Raw genomic sequence first — 15,560 nt, 5'->3', positions numbered from 1 at the left:
AGATATTAATAATAATAATACTAAAATATTAGTATCATTAATTCATTATTAAATAAGAAAGATTAATAATAATAAATATTTATTATTAACATTGTTTTCATTTAATTATTGTTTAACTAAAATAAAATATCATAAATATTTTATTTATTTAATTATTGTTTATTTAAATTTGAAACCATGACTAACACAAAACACTAAATAATTAAAAAAAAATAGTTATGACATCCTGAATTCAAATTAAAATTCAATTAATAGGAAAACATTTAATAAAAATAAGATGAATGGTGTTGAAATAAAAATCTATTTTTCATTAAAATAATGTCATACCATTTTTTAAATTATTCATATTTTTTTATTAAGTCTTATTAACATAGTTCTTTTCAAAATTACAATAATATATTATATTCATAGATAATTGTGTGTTATGAAAATGGTGCGTCTATATAGACTGAATTTTGGTGGTTGGAGCTCAATGTGAGTTGTATCCGATAAATACAATTGTAAAAAAAATTTGGCTTTTGAGTTTTACGCGTATTGTAATTTGTAGTGACTCAATAAATATTAGAATACGTTGATTGTAGTGTAATTTTTGGTGCTCAATAAATGTCAGAATATATAATTATAATGTAATTTGAATTTGAATTGAATAGTCATAAATGTCAGATTATTTTATGAAAAATGTATTATTAAGGTAAACAATAAATGCAATGAGATAATGATACGAAAATTACTGTTTATGACATAAAATTAGGCTTTAAAATTGATTTGAATTGGTCAGTGAGTCATTCCTCTGAATTTGCTTACAGTATTAAATACAGAGAAAAACCAAGACTGTACTAAAATTAGTAGCTATTTCTATAATTGAATCAGATTAAAATCATTCCATTAATATAAATTATATTCCACGAAATCAACTTTGTCTACTTCAAACATGAAATACACTCATTTATAATATTTAATAATACTATATATAAGACGGTAAAACACAGCCAAATTTAGGTTAGGAATTAGCGCTAAACCTTCAATAAAAAGAGTGTAGATTACATGAATTGCAGACTCATCTATATATCCTTTTCGGCTATCTTTTGATTCGTTTCTTCAAGAACCAATTTTCACAAATCAATGAATTGCAATTTATTCCAAAAGCAAGGACACATAATAATTACATTTCTCAACAATATTCATCCTCCATATTTCATAATCCCTACATAATTTCGTCAACACTTGGTGGACATACTTGAAATAGCTTGTGTGTGTTGTTCCTTCAAAAAGTCGTCTTCTTTCTTTAAAGAGTTCCGAAAATGTGCCGAACACCAACCACCACCAGCAGAATCAAAACAACCATAATCAACACATTTTTTACTGAAATCATACACATAATTTTCATGTAAATTCTTGAGAGTATAACAAAAAATTGTGCAGACATGAAAATAATTTGAGAAGCGGAAACAAATTTACAATTTGAAACAAATCAATTGTAAGAAGAATAAAACAAAATCTTACCTTTTGAACTTTATTTGATCCTCTTCTGACTGAGAAGCAGGGAAATTGGGAGTTAGTAGGGTTCAAGAACACGCTCTTAAGACAATAGTGATGGATTCAAATCCTTTGCGTTAAGGTAAGCTTGTTAGAACGAAATGAAAATGTCATAAGAAACTACACGTCTTGAGCGAACTTGCAGCATAGAAATAACCAAATTTCAATACCTCAAACCATGCAATTCAACATATAAATCAGCTACACGTCTTGAGCGAACTTGCAGCATAGAAAACATATTGATCAGAATGATATAATTGAGCAGCAGGATTATAAGAAAACATAATAATCTGCAGTATGTCCTAATATGATTTGATAAGAAAATGGCGAAAACTGTTTTGAGAAAAACTACCTTCTCACACTCACTGGATCCTTCAACTATCTTCCAACATGCAAAATCAAATCAAACCAAATTCAACCATACTCACATTCAGTTCAATTTATTCAAAACCACGTCGAGTAAAAACAGGGCATACACATTACCTTAAACAATTCAAAGCAAACTTCAGCCCTGCATCGCTGCCTGTAATTGAATCTACACCGAAAAAACGTAGATAGTCCAAGTCGAGCTTATGAGTCCAAATACACATTCAAACCAGACCTGCACCAGTAAAAAAACTAAATCCGTATCAGCTCGAAAAACCTAAATGAAGAGTACTTTGTTGAGAAAATATATGAAAGCGAAAATGCAAAGCCAAATCATGTCATCTCAACTCTTCGATTCCTTGGTGAATTAGGTCTGGTAATCTTCAATCCCTAACTAACAGAAGTTACAACTCAAAAAGAAGAATGAAAGAGTTATGAGTTTACGTCAACATCAAGATATTCGAGAACAATAGCTAAGTAAACAGGAGCATCGATACCAACATATTGAGCATATCTACCTTTCTTAAAGTAACGACCAATTTTTCCAATGGGAATTTGAAGTCCGGATCTGACGGATCTGGTTATAGCTTTATTCGTTGGTCCTCCTCTTTTCCTTCCCATCAGACACGCTTTCTCAAACATCATACTCTTCCTTCTTCATCTTCCTGTTCTCACAAATAGATTCTGTCATTTTATTGAAAACAAATGAGTCAAAGAAAATACTTGAGAAAGAAACATAAAACAAAAATTAAAACCATTATTATTCAGATCTAAAAAATTAAACTAACAATAGTGGTTCCAATCATTAAATAAAATGGGGATTTGAGACCCTTCTTTTCAAGCATATCATTTCTTCTATGGAGGAAACAGTCTGAACAACAAAATCTGTGAAAAAAGGAAAATGATGGAGGAAAACGAAATCTGGAGGGATGAAGAGAGTGAATGAGGAAAAACAGAAAGAGGGAGAAGAAAAAGAGAGACGTGAGAAGTTGAAAGGTTAGTGTGGTAGAAAGTTGTGCCGTGTTGTTGCTTGGATGTTGTTGCATATGGCTGCTAGGGTTTATCATTCCAACACACATCCATAAATACAAAACAAATCACGCTAGAATCTGTAATCATGATATTTTGTAATTCTCAATGCATGAAATGTGGAAAAAAAAAAAAAAAAAAAAGCAAATTTAAATGTGGGAAAAATTAATCGAGCAGTAGTGTTGTAGTGATGCTATGTCAGCAAATTCAAACTTAGAATCAACCATAATGCAGTATTTCACAAAAAGACTAAACTGCCCTTAATTATTAGTTTAGTTTAAGTTAAACACAGTTAGGGTATACGTGGAAATTCCAGGTACTTTAAATTTTATATATTATTAATAGACTCACCTTACTACAACCAAAACTTCTTCTTCTTTTTTCGATTTCCGTGACCAGAACAACCGTGAGCCACCCTTCATGTACATTACAAACTACATAAACCCTCACACTCTTCTCCTTACGATAACCACCATAAACCACACGAACTCTTCTGATCGGAACTGAAACAATAACATATTCCATGACTTCTCCTCCTATTTTTGGCCATGTAAGCCACCAACCATCTCCGATCTCCAACCGCTAACACTCCAAACCACCATAGATCCACACCTCTATACTTCCAAATAACCATAAATAGCCACATCCACTTTCTTCAACCTTGGTTCAACAATAAAGGAACTTTCTCCATTGTTACACAGATCCACCGAACACCATTTCCACCTTCGACTTCACACCATTAAAACACCACCTCCCTTTGCTCTCCACCATCCTCGACTGACCCCCTTACTAGTGTAACACCATGTTTTCAGATCTTTATCTTACATAATTATAATAAAAACTTCATGCATTAACCTGAAATAAGTTCTTAAATTTCTGATCATGGGTATTTTGATTGAAAATGTCAATTCTACGATATGTTAATATAATCAGTAAATTTCTACTTGTTCTAATTAAAATAATTTAATTCATTGTTTATTATATTATCATTTATTTCCCCATAGATGGGGTGTCAAATTGGTGATTCCATTGACAATTATAATAGAATAAAGAAGCCCATAGGAACTAACTTGAGCAATGCATAAATAAGCCCAAAGATACTTTCTATCGCTTTAGGGATTACTATTCCCACCTATATTTTTTTAATATAGTTTCGATAGATGTTTTTGTTACAAAAGTAATTTTGAATCTAAGTAGTTTTTCTTTAAAGTGTCAAATGCTAATATGTTAGTGATTAGTAAAATAAAACTTAGTTTAAAGTTTCATAGAGTTTCAAGTTCCAAGTGTGTGTGTATATATATATATATATATATATATATATATATATATATATATATATATATATATATATATATATATATATATATATATATATATATATATATATATATATATATATATATATATATATATATACATATATATATATATATACATATATATATATATACATATATATATATATATATATATATATATATATATATATATATATATATATATATATATATATATATATATATATATATATATATATATATATATATATATATATATATATATATATATATATTTAGGGTTAAATACCTTTAACCCCCCCGCCAAATAAGTGAGTTTTGATTTTGCCCCCCTTAAAAAAAATTTGTTGCGCAGCCCTTACCAAATGCATATTCCAACCATTTAAACCTTTTACCATGTTTTTACATAGAACACCAGGTTACCATCCTATGTGTAAGTTGCCAATTTTTTTTACTGTTACTAATGTCACGTTGGATCAAATTCATTTTTCCCTTCTTCTTTACAGTCGAGAAAATTCCCAAATCAACAATTGGGAAAACTAGGGTTTGGTAAATCGTGTTCATCATCATCATCTTCCTGTTAGGAAAAGTTGCAGTCTTCTTCTTCTTCTTCTTCATCAGTAAGCGGCATGGATCAAAGCTACAACAATGGAAGCAGCAACTCGTTTGAGATTTCAAGTGTTCCCCAGTGTGGTTGTCGTATGCCAATGAAGATTGTTAGAACAAGATTTGTTCTGATCAATTATCTTAGTTTTGATGATAACAATAATATGAATTTTGCTTAAGATAATATGGTACTATAATCCAATGCAATTTCCTTTTCAGGAAATATATAAAGAGTATGCATAATTCAGCGCTCAGAAGCTTTGACTCAGAAGGTTCAGCATGCAACATCAGAACATGGTATGGCAAGACATCAGAAGATGGTCGAAGCAGAATCAGAACATGGGTCTATGGAAGCATCAGAAGAACATGAGATCAGAAGCACTGAAGTTCTGATGGTATCACGCTCAGAAGCACTTCAAGGTCAGAAGATCAGAAGATGCTTTGCACCAAGCTGTTTGACTCTGATGATATTCAAACGTTGTATTTACAAACATCAGATCAGAAGAAAGTACAAGTGGCAGGCTACGCTGACTGACAAAAGGAACGTTAGAAGCTATTAAAGGCAACGTCAGTAGACACAGCGTGAACAAGGCTCGAGGTAGTTGACAAAAGCGTATAACATTAAATGCAAAGCTGTACGGAACACGCAAAGCATTAAATGCGCTCAACGGTCATCTTCTCAAACGCCTATAAATATGAAGTTCTGATGAGAAGCAAGGTTAACGACTCTGAACCAAATTCTGTGAATATTAACTTGCTGAAACACTGTTCAAATCAAAGCTCAGAATCTTCATCTTCATCAAAGCTCACTACATTGCTGTTGTAATATATTAGTGAGATTAAGCTTAAACGTTAAGAGAAATATCACAGTTTGTGATTATAGCTTTTAAGAAGCATTGTAATACTCTTAGAAAGATTACATTAAGTTGTAAGTAACTAGAGTGATCGTGTTGATCAGAATACTCTAGGAAGTCTTAGCTTGTGTCTAAGCAGTTGTAATTAGAGTGATCACGTGGTGGTCAGGATACTCTAAGAAAGTCTTAGCTTGTGTCTAAGCAGTTGTTCCTGGAGTGATCAGGTTGTGATCAGGATACTCTAGAAGACTTAGTCGTGGACTAAGTGGAAAACCATTGTAATCCGTGCGATTAGTGGATTAAATCCTCAGTTGAGGTAAATCATCTCTGCGGGGGTGGACTGGAGTAGTTTAGTTAACAACGAACCAGGATAAAAATAACTGTGCAATTTATTTTTATCTGTCAAGTTTTTAAAGCTACACTTATTCAAACCCCCCCTTTCTAAGTGTTTTTCTATCCTTCAGTTGGCATCAGAGCGCCGGTTCTAAGGTGCAAGCACTTAACCGTGTTTAGAAAAGATTCAGGAAGAGAAAAACGCTTCAGTTAAAGATGGCTGGTGAATCTCAAGCAAATCCAACTCCATCTACATCTGGCTCTTCTGAGCAACACAACGGAAACAATGGTTATACTAGACCACCAGTATTTGATGGTGAAAACTTTGAATACTGGAAAGATAAACTGGAAAGTTACTTTCTTGGTCTAGATGGTGATCTATGGGATCTTCTGTTGGATGGTTACAAACATCCTGTTAAAGCTACTGGTGTAAGGCTCACGAGAAGCGAAATGAGTGATGATCAAAAGAAAGATTTCAAGAATCATCACAAATGCAGGACTGTTTTGCTGAATGCTATCTCTCATGCTGAGTATGAGAAAATATCTAACAGGGAAACGGCCCATGACATATATGAGTCCTTGAAGATGACTCATGAAGGAAATGCTCAAGTCAAGGAGACCAAAGCTCTTGCACTAATCCAGAAGTATGAAGCCTTCAAGATGGAGGATGATGAAGACATTGAAAAGATGTTTTCAAGATTTCAAACTTTGACTGCTGGATTAAGAGTTCTCGACAAAGGCTACACCAAGGCTGATCATGTAAAGAAGATCATCAGAAGTTTGCCCAGAAGATGGGGTCCAATGGTGACTGCATTCAAGATTGCCAAGAATCTGAATGAAGTCTCTTTGGAAGAGCTTATCAGTGCCTTGAGAAGCCATGAAATTGAGCTGGACGCAAACGAGCCTCAGAAGAAAGGTAAGTCTATTGCATTAAAATCAAATATCAAAAAATGCACTAACGCTTTTCAGGCTAGAGAAGAAGATCCTGAAGAATCAGAATCTGAAGAAGAAGATGAACTGTCCATGATCTCCAGAAGGGTAAACCAACTCTGGAAGAGCAAGTAAAGGAAGTTCAGAGGCTTCAGAAGTTCAAAGAGATTTGAACATGGAGAATCTTCTGATGACAGAAGATCTGACAAAAAGAAGGTCATGTGCTATGAATGCAATGAGCCTGGACACTATAAGAATGAATGTCCAAAACTTCAGAAGGAGAATCCCAAGAAGAAGTTTCATAAGAAGAAAGGTCTTATGGCAACATGGGATGATTCTGAATCAGAAGATGAATCTGACTCTGAAGATGAGCAAGCCAACTTTGCGCCGATGGCTACAGAAGATGATGGATCAGAATCTACATCAGAATCAGATTCTGAAGAGGTATTTTCTGAACTATCTAGAAAAGAGTTAGTTTCCAGTCTAACAGAACTTCTGGAACTCAAAGCTCATCTCAGTATCAAATACAAAAAGCTGAAGAAGCAATTTGAATTTGAAACTAAGAAGCTGGAATTGGAAAATTCTGAACTAAAGGAAAAAGTTTTAAATTTATCCAAAAACAGTGGATCTCCTTCTGAAACAGAAAAAGCCATTCCTAGCATGAATCATATTCTGAAAGAATATGACTTGAGCTTCAGAAAATTTTTATCTAGAAGCATAGGCAGAAGTCAACTTGCTTCTATGATATATGCTGTGTCTGGAAACAAAAGAGTTGGCATTGGTTATGAGGGTGAAATCCCATACAAGCTTGAATCTGTGGATGATATGAAAATATCATACAAGCCTCTGTATAACCAATTTAAATTTGGCCACTCCCATGATATTAGGCACACATCACATGCACAGAGCTTTCACATTACACACACCAAAAAGCATGTGACACAACCTAGGAGATATCATGAAACTCAGAATAAGAAGTATCATTCTGTTCCTCCTGTTAAATATTTTTCTAAACCCAAGTTCCACCAGAACTTGAAGAGAACTAACAAGAAAGGACCCAAGAAGATGTGGGTACCAAAGAAAAAGACTATTTCTTTTGCAGATTCTCTTGGTGACAAAGAAGATAACATACAACATGTCATGTCACCTGGACTCAAGATGTTCTCAACACTTGAAGAGAAGAAGGACTGTTTTCCAAGTCCTGATACTTAAATCTGCTGGAGAAGTTAAGTGTGAAGGAGATCAGAAGAGCAAGTTTATTAGATCTGGAACCATCTGTTTAAGTTTGTTTCTAAAGCAATGGTGTTTCGTTCTTGAGTATTCTGAATGCTCTAAAAGCTACAGAATATACAATAATTGAAACATTGATTGTAGAAGAATCAATCAATATCTGGTTTGATGATAAACTTGGTTTTGAAGAATCAAAGCAGCTTAAGAATTTTGCAGATATAGTTTTGTCTTATCAGAAGCTGCAGAACAAAGAAGTAAATCTCCAGAAGCTATGTGTATCAGAAGAAATGGATCAGAAGATCATTCAGACTTACATTAGCACACTTCAGAAGGAGCGTTTTCAGAAGAGAAACTTGATCAATCAGAAGCAGTGATCAGAATCAAAAGGCGTAAAGTCTATTCATATTCTACAACTGACATCCATTATCTGATGATGAACACGTGTCTGTGCGGTTAGTACAAAGCGTGCAGTTGAAAAGACGCCGACCTAGGTAACTGCTTTAAATCATTTCATTTACCACGATCTCTCTCCTCACGTCACTCGTCATTTAATGAAAATGATTTCTTTTGATTTTGAAACTATTCATTCTGTCTATTTATTCTTTTTTATATTCGTCTCCTTATATTCTTTTCAAATCATATCATATATCTTTTTCGCTCTCTTGTTTCTCTTTCTTCTTGCATTCTCTCATTTGAAAAGTTCTTAGTCGCTTCTAAAACCCTAACCGAAAACCCAGAATTTTGTTCTTCCTAGCTGTCCATTCTATTTCAATGGCTGCCTCTTCATCTCAAAATGTTGATTCATCTACCCTTCTCCATATTCAAGATGAAGTTAATCAGGAACTCACTCCAGTTGTTGCGTGCTCCATTCCTAAGGAAAAATTAGATGTCTTATGTGAACTTATGGTTGATTTTGATAACATTGAAGAACATGATTTTCATCTCAAAGAAGATATAATTTTTCAAGGATGGACTTCTTTGTTTGCTGAGTTCTGTGGACCAGTCTACCCAGATCTTGTCAAGGAATTCTGGGTACATGCAGTTGTCGCTCCAAAATCCATATTGTCTTTCGTCCATGGAAAGTTTGTGGTAGTAACTGAGAACATCTTAAGGGTGATGTTTGATTTGAGAAACGCTGAAGGAGCTTTTGAAATCGATAAAAGGGAAAATTGGGAAGATGTTTTATCTACTCTCTACCCAGACATAAATGAAACAAAGAATGTCAAGGATTTGAAAGATCTCTACAAAATCTGGACCAAAATTCTCCTTGGGTGTTTCTATCACAGGAAAGGGACACATGCTTCTGACTTCATCAACAATGAGCAAAAATACATTCTGTACTGCATTGCCACTAAGAAGAAGGTTGATGCTATCTACATTATCTTCAACCATATGTGGAAGGCTGTGAAGGAGTCCAGAAATGATTTCAGAGAAAAAGGTGGAACAATCATTCCTTTTGGAAGGATTATTTCAAATCTTTTGGTTCATTCCAAGATTGTTGAGAACCTGGAATCTGAAGGTATTATCAAAGATCTTGCTGTCACAACTGGGGCCTGTCTGAATGCCTTCACTTTAAAGAAGATGAAAGTGATTAAGGCTATCACTAAGACTCCTCAACCTCTTGCTGCAACAAGAATCAGAAGAGAACCAGTTCTAGCTGAATTTAAAACCTTCTTCAATAGTGAGGTACCAAAAGTCAGAACTAGGTATCTGAAGTCTCAAAAAGAGGACAAAAGTCTTAAAGATCAAGAGAAAGGTGCTCCAATTATAGTGAATCGCAAGAAGGAAGAAAGGACCAAAAGAAAGCTTGATCATCCTGCTGCTACCACCAAGAAAGAAGTGGTCCCAGAAGAAGTCATTGCAAAAGTTGTTAAGGCTGTTTCTGATGATTTTGTGAAGAAAAAGAAGGAAGCTGAGAAAAAGAAGAAGAAGTCAAATAACAATGCTGAGATTGTTGAAGTTGTTGAGAAGAAGAAGACCAGAAAAAGGAAGATGATTCTTCAAGAAACTGATGAAGAAAATGTCTCTCAAAAGGCTGTGAATCAATCAGAAGTTCTGGCATATGTCAGAAGGAAAGAAATCTCTAGCGGCAAAGCAAAGATCATTGAAGAGCCGAAGAGTAAGAAGCAAAAGAAGACTGAGGATGTAGCCAAAGCTTTTCTGAGAGGTTCCAAAGGTATATGCATTTCTGAACCTGTTTCTGCTCCTGCTGTCCGTTCAGAAGTTGCACCAATAGAGGTTGTCCCTACACCTGAACCAGAAAAAGCCACATCAGAATCACCTGTTTTTGTCCATGTTCTTACACCTCCATCTTCTCCTATAACCATTCCTTCCTCTCCACCTACCGTCAATCCTGTTCTGGATATACCACCCCTTCGAACTCTCTTTCCATCTCAATTTTCTCCCAATGCCACCCTTGAACATACTCCCTCCACCTCTCAAAACAACCCTTGTGATTCTCCTCTCCCAACCTCTGCATCACATGAGCAGCTGCTCCGTGATTGCAACTACACTCCCAAGCCTCGTCCTGAAGCTGAAATGGTAGTGTTAGATTCTGATACTGAAGCAGAATCTTCTTATAGGTTGGATAGAGAACCTCATCCGTACTTCACTTCCAACCCTGCCTTTTCAAAAACCCAAATAAAATTCCGCCCTGTATACCCTATTAGTGTAGTTTTTGAAAACATAAAGAGGAATCTCAGAAGTATCTTTGATACTCTCAGAATTGCTGAAAGTTCTGGATTGAATGATGTTGCTATGCGGAACTTCTGGAGGATCTTTCGCAGAGAATCAGATGCTCTGTTTTTAGAACTTCAGGAAGCCTGTGTAGCTGCTGCCCCACGGCCTCGTGGAATTCTGAGGAATTATGAAGACTTCTGGTTTGCTAGTCTCAAAGGAAGACATCTGTTGGAAGAGAAGCCCTTTGTGGATGAGCTGGAACAATTAAGACTGGATGCTGCAATGGAAGCAAATCCATGCAGGGATATTGTTATCTTTATTCCTGATCATCCTGTTCTGCTCGGAGACTTCAAGACTCTCTTTAACTATCTGAGGGAAAACCCTTCTAAGAAAGACCCAAGCTTGGTCATTCCGGAAGTTGTTGACCCACCAGAAGTTGAAGGTCCTTCTGCTCCCAGGAATTTAGCTGCCATTCTTCAGGCACTTGAGAATGGAGACTCGGAAATTCCTGCTGCAGAATATGGAGATGCTTCTATGCAAGAAGCAGATGTTGAAGATCATGTTGCTGAATCAGATCCTGTTGAGGAAATCCCTGCAAATGATCTATCCATGGAAGCTACAGATCAAGTTGCTCTTCCTGTAGTTGAAAGCGGTGAAACTTCTTCTGATCAATCTTCTCGTCTTGCAAGGACTTTGGAAGAAATTCAGAAGAGACAGGATGAGCAAAGCTCACTCAATGCTGAGTTTAGAACTTTCATGGTAAGGCAAGATGGACACAACAATGAAATTCAAGAGATGCTGGCCAAGATCCTGTCAAAGCTAGGGTCATCTTAGATTGAGTCTGTGTTGTTTCTTTCTTTTTGCTGCATCTGTTTTTTGTGCATCTTGTCTTTCTTCTCTGCGTGTACTTCTGTACCTGTTGTTTGAACTTCAATGAAATCATCCCTTTTTCCTCCGTGTGTTTCTTTTTGTTTGTCTCTGAATCTTTTCTGTTTTTTGATGATATGACAAAAAGGGGGAGAAATATGTGATAAATGATTTGATTTAATCAGTTGCTTTTACTAACAAGAACTGCAAGTTCTATATGGTTTAAGTGTTTTGCAGGTATAAAGAAGTGAAGAAAATCTTCAAAGCAAACACAAGAAGCAAAACCATCAGAAGCGTTATTCTGTAAAAAGAATAAGCTTATGGAAACTGAAGCAAGCTGAGTGTTGTCAAGCTTCAGAATCAGAAGCACTAATAATAGAATTTGATCCAAAATTTGTCTATTTGCTTTGACAAAATTCTATTTGCTCTGATACATTATTTTAGCCTATATGGCTCTGATACATATCATGTGTTCTAATATACATTTTATGTTCTGACTCGTTCATGCTGACTTTTATCGTTTAGTTTTTGTTCTGTAACATTTCAGGATGTAGAGATGCTCTGATGATGCTCTGGTACATTCAACAATGTTCTGATACAAATCTAGCATGAAGTGATGTTGGTAGAAATTCAAAGCTCTGAAGCTATCCGAGGAAAGCAGAAATCAGAAGCTGTGAATGTTCTAAAGATCCAGAAAACTCAAGTTCTGAAGCTGTCCTAAATGGAAGCAGAAATCAGAAGCTGTGAATGTTCTGAAGATCAAATAAATTCAAGTTCTGAAGCTGTCCTAGATGGAAGCAGGAATCAGAAGTTGTGAATGTTCTGAAGATCAAAGAAATTCAAGTTCTGAAGCTGTCCTAGATGGAAGCAGGAATCAGAAGCTGGGAATGTTCTGAAGATCAAAGAAATTCAAGTTCTGAAGCTGTCCTAGATGGAAGCAGGAATCAGAAGCTATGAGTGTTCTAGGGATCTAAAGAAATTCAAGTTCTGAAGCTGTCCAATGGAAGCAGAAGTCAGAAGCTATGAATTCTCTGAAGACAGAAGCTTATGTGATCGTCTCTACCGAAATAATCAGGGAAGTCTTTTATTAAAGTTCTTCGAGTATTTATTTCAGGGGGAGATTATTTATCTCAGGGGGAGATTGTTAATCTCAGGGGGAGACATATTCACATGCTTATGCTATAGCTGTGTAATTTGTCTTTTGCCGTCTGCTCTTTCTGATCGCAAATTCATATCATTTATATATGTTTTTGTCATCATCAAAAAGGGGGAGATTGTTAGAACAAGATTTGTTCTGATCAATTATCTTAGTTTTGATGATAACAATAATATGAATTTTGCTTAAGATAATATGGTACTTTAATCCAATGCAATTTCCTTTTCAGGAAATATATAAAGAGTATGCATAATTCAGCGCTCAGAAGCTTTGACTCAGAAGGTTCAGCATGCAACATCAGAACATGGTCTGGCAAGACATCAGAAGATGGTCGAAGCAGAATCAGAACATGGGTCTATGGAAGCATCAGAAGAACATGAGATCAGAAGCACTGAAGTTCTGATGGTATCACGCTCAGAAGCACTTCAAGGTCAGAAGATCAGAAGATGCTTTGCACCAAGCTGTTTGACTCTGATGATATTCAAACGTTGTATTTACAAACATCAGATCAGAAGAAAGTACAAGTGGCAGGCTACGCTGACTGACAAAAGGAACGTTAGAAGCTATTAAAGGCAACGTCAGTAGACACAGCGTGAACAAGGCTCGAGGTAGTTGACAAAAGCGTATAACATTAAATGCAAAGCTGTACGGAACACGCAAAGCATTAAATGCGCTCAACGGTCATCTTCTCAAACGCCTATAAATATGAAGTTCTGATGAGAAGCAAGGTTAACGACTCTGAACCAAATTCTGTGAATATTAACTTGCTGAAACACTGTTCAAATCAAAGCTCAGAATCTTCATCTTCATCAAAGCTCACTACATTGCTGTTGTAATATATTAGTGAGATTAAGCTTAAACGTTAAGAGAAATATCACAGTTTGTGATTATAGCTTTTAAGAAGCATTGTAATACTCTTAGAAAGATTACATTAAGTTGTAAGTAACTAGAGTGATCGTGTTGATCAGAATACTCTAGGAAGTCTTAGCTTGTATCTAAGCAGTTGTAATTAGAGTGATCACGTGGTGGTCAGGATACTCTAAGAAAGTCTTAGCTTGTGTCTAAGCAGTTGTTCCTGGAGTGATCAGGTTGTGATCAGGATACTCTAGAAGACTTAGTCGTGGACTAAGTGGAAAACCATTGTAATCCGTGCGATTAGTGGATTAAATCCTCAGTTGAGGTAAATCATCTCTGCGGGGGTGGACTGGAGTAGTTTAGTTAACAACGAACCAGGATAAAAATAACTGTGCAATTTATTTTTATCTGTCAAGTTTTTAAAGCTACACTTATTCAAACCCCCCCTTTCTAAGTGTTTTTCTATCCTTCAAAGATGTGGGTAGCAAATACAGTGCAAAATAAAAACCGGAAGTTTTGGAAGTGTCGTTTGGCTGGGGTAATCTGTCTCATGATTTATATGTCGTTTGGATGGGGTAATTTGTCTCATGATTTATATGCGTTTTATGCCAATTTCGGTTGATGTTTGCAGAGTCTTAATTCTTGTGACTTGTTTTTATGGGACGATGAATTTGCCACAGCCATGAGTGAAAGTACAAAGAGTGAAAATCGTAACTGCAAGAAATGTAATGTTGCATTGGTGAAGTTGGAAATAACAGTGAAAAAGCTTGAAAAAACCAAGTTGAAGGTTTCCATCATGCAGAGGAAGATTTATCAAATGAAACTGGCCTTCATGTTGTGTTTGATTATGTTTGCAGTGGTTTTGAAGTTCAAGAATTAGGCATTATAGTACTATTGTAACAAGAATGTTGTAGTAGGATTGTGTTAAGTTGTTGTAGTATGCTTGTGTTAAGTTGTTGTAGTATGCTTGTGATGGGTTTGGTTAAAAACAGTCATGCAGAAAATTATGTAAACTTCAAATGACTTAATCATTTATTTTTGTTTACAATTTATGGCATTAGATGTATTAAATTGTCTCATTGTTTTGTTTATAAGGTGTAATGAATTACATATGAAACAGAAAATATAATGTAAACAGAATTTTGGCACAAAATGTAGTTCATATTAATTAAGATCTTAAGTCTTATATTGTCATGAACATTAACTTACACAAAACATTAATCAACTTACAAAGTCACTAGATCAAAACATCCAAAAGAACATAAAACAACATAACATTGTCATAAAGATTACACAAAACATGAGACAACTCATAAAGAGACAAGATTCTATTTCTTGGCTTTCTTGTTTGATCTTTGTGATCCTCTTCCCTCCTCTTCATCTGTCAAAGACATTGGTTGATCACTATTGGATCTAGGCCCTGTAAATGGTTTTGGTTTTTTAAACCAATTTATCTTGATTCTTTCACTTGACCTCCTTCTCATTGGCTTGATCTCTTTCACTCCTTACCTTGTCTTGGTGGCCTCTTTGTAATTCTAAGTAGTGGTGATGTCTGGTAGGCTTGTTATAATATCATCAGAAATTCCATCAAAATAGTCAGTCTGAGATGCATCATTTGGGATGACATCAGTTTCTGCAGCACCTACATCTTGTTTTGCATCAGTAGGCATAACTTCACTTGCTTGTGTTTCTACAACATTTTCATCATGATTTACAACATTTTGAGTAGTGTCTTCTCCATCTGCATGCTAAGTTGTTTGAGTTGTTTGAATTGTATTCACTTTTTTCTATCAAACAACAACATAAAATTTAGTTAGATGC

At 35.1% G+C, this 15,560-nt stretch overlaps 1 long non-coding RNA gene across 3 annotated transcripts; it reads right to left on the bottom strand.

Moving 5' to 3' along the window:
• Positions 1-1,040: 1,040 nt before the first annotated feature.
• On the bottom strand, positions 1,041-2,990 carry LOC131620384 (uncharacterized). 3 transcript variants are annotated; one of them, XR_009289101.1, is made up of 6 exons: positions 2,691-2,990; positions 2,421-2,586; positions 2,020-2,137; positions 1,889-1,918; positions 1,504-1,755; positions 1,041-1,362 (listed from the first exon to the last, which is right to left on the bottom strand). It is a non-coding gene; the product is annotated as an uncharacterized LOC131620384 (long non-coding RNA). The 3 variants fall into 3 exon arrangements; XR_009289100.1 differs by having other exon boundaries at positions 1,504-1,918; XR_009289099.1 differs by lacking the exons at positions 2,020-2,137; positions 2,421-2,586; positions 2,691-2,990 and having other exon boundaries at positions 1,504-2,013.
• Between the last annotated feature and the right edge of the window lie 12,570 nt (positions 2,991-15,560).

This window comes from Vicia villosa, linkage group LG1 (assembly GCF_029867415.1).
Source record: "Vicia villosa cultivar HV-30 ecotype Madison, WI linkage group LG1, Vvil1.0, whole genome shotgun sequence".
In the NCBI taxonomy this organism is placed as follows: Eukaryota; Viridiplantae; Streptophyta; class Magnoliopsida; order Fabales; family Fabaceae; genus Vicia; species Vicia villosa.
The sequence above is the reverse complement of the archived record's forward strand: the minus strand, read 5'-3'. Positions and strand labels throughout refer to the sequence as shown.